Raw genomic sequence first — 6000 nt, 5'->3', positions numbered from 1 at the left:
TGGCACAAAGGTAAATGGTTTTGCGGACCATTATCCATCTGGCCAATTGAGCTATAGCTAGGTCAGCTCCCACATCTCTCTCCCAGACTGCCTTCAAATCCATAAAATGAGAGAACGAGGCTTCCAAAATGACAGAATAAATCAAAGAGACCATGTCCTTCTGGTGACCTCACCGCCAAGCTTTCAAAAGCTATCAGGGACCTCTTTGCTTGACCTTTAATGGTGACATCTGATAGAAAATAGCTGGACTGATGAAGTTTTAACCCATTTTAACTTGAACCCCTAAATCTCCTTGAGTGCTGTAGTTTAGTCACTGGGCAATTGTTGGGAAAATTTTAAGGCATGCACTTAAAACTGTAACAATGAAAGAGAGATCAGTGATGCTTCAAATCAGAGATTTGTCCTACATGAGATCCTGTACACATGTACAGTTGTATGTCTACTTTGTCCAGTCAGATTATATGGAAGCAGCTGCTTGCTTTTTAAAAAAATGAAAATCCATATCAGATTTTTTAACTTTGAACCATTCAATCTTTTTTCATGAACAAGGAAGAGAAAGGAAACCCGCGATGCAGAGCATAGGGCACACAGCTTGCAGCACTTATTGGCAAGGTGTGTTGCAATTTAACTAACTTGGCGTACTGGCAGAAGCCAGCGCAAGGGCTCATGCTAGCACAATGGGGCTTCTTTGCACTTCTCCCATGATGCCTCCCCCAAATCTACTCTGGAGGGTCAGGAATATCGCCCAGAGCAGGGCACAGAGGGAACTTGTGCTGAAGGAACGATCAGAAGACTGTTACATAGAATTCCCCTCCTAATTTCCCAGTATGTCCTTTTAGGGTGGTCTTCAACCACGATTTACTCCAAGTACACCCATTAAAATTCATGAACACGACCAAGTTAGGTCCATTAATTTCAAGGGGTCTGCTCCAAGTACAATTTAGCTGAATACCAATCCTGATGTTTTAATCTAGGTATCAGAGCATTTAGTTTATTGTGCTAAGGTTTTGGTTATGGGGGAGGGATGGTTTTTACTTGAAGTAACAAAGCTTCATGTGAGATAAACAGGAGTTACTTACCAGGGACTAAGGAAGGTGGCGGCTGAGTGGGGGGTTAAGAACAAAGCACCTATCTGTAATGTTGTCAATTGATGCCCCAGTGTACCACAGAGTATAATCTCTTGTGCTTCTACGTCTCAGAGGATTTAGGCATATTTCTGATATAACTTAGCCCTTCCATATATTTTTCCTTGAGCAAATTTGTACCTTAGATATTCTGTCGTTGATCCTAAAGGCAAGTGATGGTCTGCTGCACTCAGTCGCTCTGAATAAATTTCCTGGCTACAAAAGGCCTTCAAGATGAGATTGATCTAAAAATGTGGGATTTTCTTCTGATGCTCACTCATCTATTGCACACAATAATAGGTTGCCTGCTGAAAAACTGTCTTGACATTAGAAGTAATGAACAGGATATTTGTTTTGTTCATAACTTACCAGAATGCTGTAACCCATGGCCTCAAAAGCAGTGAGCAGAAAATGGATCATAGCTCAAGAGACTGGTCATTCACAAACAAATGTTTAAGATATTCTCAAATCTTTTCCTACATTGTCATAAAACCCCTATGAGACAAAACCCTGTGGGCGTTTTATCTTCCATTTCCTTACACACAGTCACTACGTCCCTCAGGAAATTAAAGGCATTTCTCGACCGGATGCCACCAACAGTTTAATTAAGATAGTTTCTGAAGTCTCATTTAATTATCTAAATTGATGACAAATTTGGCAATTAAGGAATTTATCTAGGTTTCACTTTGTTGAGCAGGGAGGGAGAGAAGGGATATGGGGGCATGTCTAGCAACTGCTTCTACTACATAACACCGCTTTAAAATTGTGTGGTTTAGTAGTAGCAGTAATAAATTATTATTTCTACCTCACCCATCTGGCTGGGTTTCCCCAGCCACTCTGGGCGGCTTCCAACAAAAGGTTAAAAATACATAGAACTAGGGAGGACTGGGATCCAATCCTTGTTCTGCTAGGTGGTCTCAGAACACTATTGCTCAGTCTAACATTCCTAACTTAACTCACAAGGATGTTCTTTGAGGATAAAATCCCAGCAAGGCTGTCACAAACTTCGTGGGGAAAACAGAAGGATACAAATAATACTGTTATGAGTTTGTGGGTCCCAGGCCCCTTTCCCCTGAATACAGCAAGCGTTAAAATCTAATCAAGCCTTCTGATCCCTAGGTCCATCAAGTGTTAAAATATAAGCCAGGCTAGTTTCCTGTTGGGCCATTTAATTACAGTGGTACCTCGCAAGACGAATGCCTCACAAGACGGAAAACTCGAAAGACGAAAGGGTTTTTTGTTTTTTGAGCTGCTTCGCAAGACGATTTTCCCTATGGGCTTGCTTCGCAAGACAGAAACGTCTTGCAAGTTTGTTTCCTTTTTCTTAACACCGTTAATACAGCTGCGACTTGACTTCGAGGAGCAACTCATACCACGCGGTGTGGTAGCCTTTTTTGAGGTTTTTGAAGACTTTGGTGATTTTTGAAGCTTTTCCAAAACTTTCCCGACACCGTGCTTCGCAAGATGAAAAAAATCGCAAGACGACAAAACTCGCGGAACGAATTAATTTCGTCTTGCGAGGCACCACTGTACAAATGAAAGGGGGCTCTGTGCCAGACGGCAACTGGGTGGGGTCCCTCTTTCAACTCTGAGATAGTTAGAAGGGCAAAAGCCTGAGTTTAGAATTGAAAGGGGCTAGAAGCAAAGCAGCAAGCTGCAAAGCGCGGTCAGACAGCAATGTTTGATTTCTATTTGAATCCAAAGCTGTGGCTATGGAAGAAGCAAGACTCTTCTGGGCTGCTGATGCTGTGAACCCCTCCATCGTAGGTTCATGTTCTATATATGTGTATGTGTAAACAATATATCATGAAGACACCACAGATTCCACTGTGCCTCATTCCAAAAAGAAACATGAACTCTGGCTAAGTGCTCAGAACTCTTAGAGATAGGAGTGGCATGCAACAATACTGGAACACAAAGCCCTGGTTCCAAGGGACAAAGCCAGAATACCTCAACTCTATTCCTCAAATTTCTTTTGGAACTTACCCAAACAACTGGTACACCTATGCCCCAGCAACATGTCACCTTCCAAATTGGGGTGGGGAAGGCAGAAGCTGCAGAGCTATTGCATGAAGATAGTATCAAACACACATGTAATGGACTGTGTATGTGGCATGTGGAAGCGGGTTAGCTTTGCTACAAAACTATGGCTCATTCGTGGGTTGTTGTTTTTTTTAAAGTATCAAGGGAGATAAGCAACATGAGCAATGGAGCATCTAGTCTTCAAAGCTCTAAAATAAAAAAAAAATTAAAGTTCACAAAATGTCAAGCCATTGCTTGCTTTTTAAAGGTACCAATAAAAACAGCAAACAAATTCAAGTCTGCTCACTTTTCAGCACCCCTTCCTAGAACTTCTGGTGCTTGCTCACTTCCCTAATATACTAAAGGCAAAGTATCTATTATCTTCCGCAAAGCACCAGTTTTACCAGGGCCATATTCAAGGATGCTGTTGCTCTCCAGAGATGCTCAGTTTGCAACGTCAGTCTAGCAGTTGGATCTCAAACTAAAGCAATCGCGAGAGAAAGTTTACATAAATAATAAGTGTGTATTAGTTGAAAGATGCCTGCATTCTGATTCATGAAACTGATTTATTCCCAAGAAGTAGTTGTGGAAAAATAGTTTAGGTTCAAAAGTAAGGAAGTTTCATACACCCACCAAATTCACATTGTTTGCAAACCTAATCGAGGAGGATTGTAACCACTGGGAATTAAAAGTTTAGCTCCTCAGAGAAATTTGATTTCCACATGACTTGTTCAAGCTAAGGCTGCAACAGTTCACAGAGTCCCTAGAAAAGCTTATAGATATTCCCTACACACCTGATATCTTCAATTCCTTTAACATCTCAGTCGAATAATCCTAGTTGCTGGGTATAATCCAGTGAAAAGTCTAATGGAGCTGCAGAATCAATGGACACAATCTCTTCAAAATGTATTACTGCAGAATCAAAATCCTTGCAGATTCATCAGCTATAGCTGGAGATCCTGAATACTCTCCGTGATCCCTTCAATCTAAAACACATTTTTGCCACCTTTGGGTTGCCTGAACATACTGTAGATAAACGTTCCTTTATCAGCAGTCACTGTGAAACAGCAAACAGCAGCAGAGCTTCATTTTTTGCTTATCAGACTGTACAGAACTGCAGAAACCCTGAACAGCTGACTACCTAAGTCCAAGTGATGCAGAGTTCAGTGTATTTCAAACTTTGTTATCAACAGATCAAAGTAAACCTCTCCAGCTGTAGCATTTGGTCTCAGATTTAAGTATGGGGGACCACCAAGGAGGGGGGCCAACCCTGAAAAATGACCACTCTAGTAAAAAAAGAAGAGTGAAATCTGAGTAAACCATCCCCTCCCCACAAAGTAAAATATTTGTATGTGTAGTGATTTAGCTTAGAAAAAAGGTCAAATATATAACATTGTGCATGGTCTGAAGAAAGTGGACAAGAAAAGTTTCTCATTTTCTCATATTAGAACCAGTGGACCAGAACTGGACAGATTCAGGACAGACAAAAGAAAGTACTTCTTCACAGAGTGCATAGATGAACTATATAATTTATTCCTGCAAGATGTAGGATGACTACCAATTCAGGAGGTTTTAAATGTGGATTAGACCAATTCATGGCGGATGAGGCTATCCGTGGCCACCACCCAGAACGGCTGTCTACTACAGGGGTGGGCAACATAAGGCCCGGGGGCCGGATGCGGCCCAATCGCCTTCTCAATCCGGCCCACGGATGGTCTGGGAATCAGCATGTTTTTAGATGAGTAGAATGTGTCCTTTTATTTAAAATGCATCTCTGGGTTATGTGTGGGGCATAGAAATTCATTCATTACTATTTTTCAAAATATAGTCTGGCTCACCACAGAGTCTGAGGGACAGTGGACCAGCCCATGACTGAAAAAGGTTGCTGACCCCTGGTCTACCATCTCCAGTATCAGAGGCACTTTGCTTGCCCATAGCATCTGGATGGTCACTGTGAGAACAAGGATGGAGACTCGGTGTGCCTATGGCCAGACCCAGCAGGGCCCTTCTTACATTCTTGGGGATGGGTCCCTGAAAAGAGGGGCAGCTGAAGTAAATGGAATAGATGCCCTCCCTGCCTGCATCATCATAACCATCTTTACACTGTCAACCACTTCCCTAATTGTTTGAACAGGTTGAAAAGGTTAATTACAGTGCACAACGCGATCTAACAAATACACGTTGCAGAAGAGCTGGACATGTGCAATTTGTGACAGCTGAAATTAAAAGTTGGCATGTGTGCTTGCTGGGGCTTGACTGGCATTGCTCTAGAGCAGGGTGGTTCAACATGCAGCCCGGGGGTTGCATGTGGTCTTTGAGGCTGTTTTTGGTGGCCCTCAGCAACATTTGATGCCCTCCTTCATAGTCCTCAAGCCGCCTTCCCAAAGCCAAGTACAGTGGTACCTTGGGTTAAGAACTTAATTTGTCCGTTCTTAACCTGAAACTGTTCTTAACCTGAAGCACCACTTTAGCTAATGGGGCCTCCTGCTGCTGCCATGCCGCCGGAGAAAGATTTCTATTCTCATCCTGAATCAAAGTTCTTAACCCGAGGTAATATTTCTGGGTTAGCGGAGTCTGTAATCTGAAGCATATGTAACCCGAGGTACCACTGTAAAGGAGGTCAAAATTTGGGTCAAATGACTTACATCCCATCCTTCAGGTGAACTTAGATCCTTCAAACTATGTGGTGGAATGCATCTTCAGTTTAAGGGGCAGGGGGAGATGTCTGCTTCTATGCATCAGTTGAGGATAATTCCAAACCAACAGCCCCAAGGCATTTTCATTCCCATGTGTAAGTTTTTACCATATATTATGTCACACAGTTAGAGCAGATTAATTCCAGGATACATGCATG

Source organism: Podarcis muralis, chromosome 1, assembly GCF_964188315.1.
Source record: "Podarcis muralis chromosome 1, rPodMur119.hap1.1, whole genome shotgun sequence".
Lineage (NCBI taxonomy): Eukaryota > Metazoa > Chordata > Lepidosauria > Squamata > Lacertidae > Podarcis > Podarcis muralis.
The sequence above is the reverse complement of the archived record's forward strand: the minus strand, read 5'-3'. Positions refer to the sequence as shown.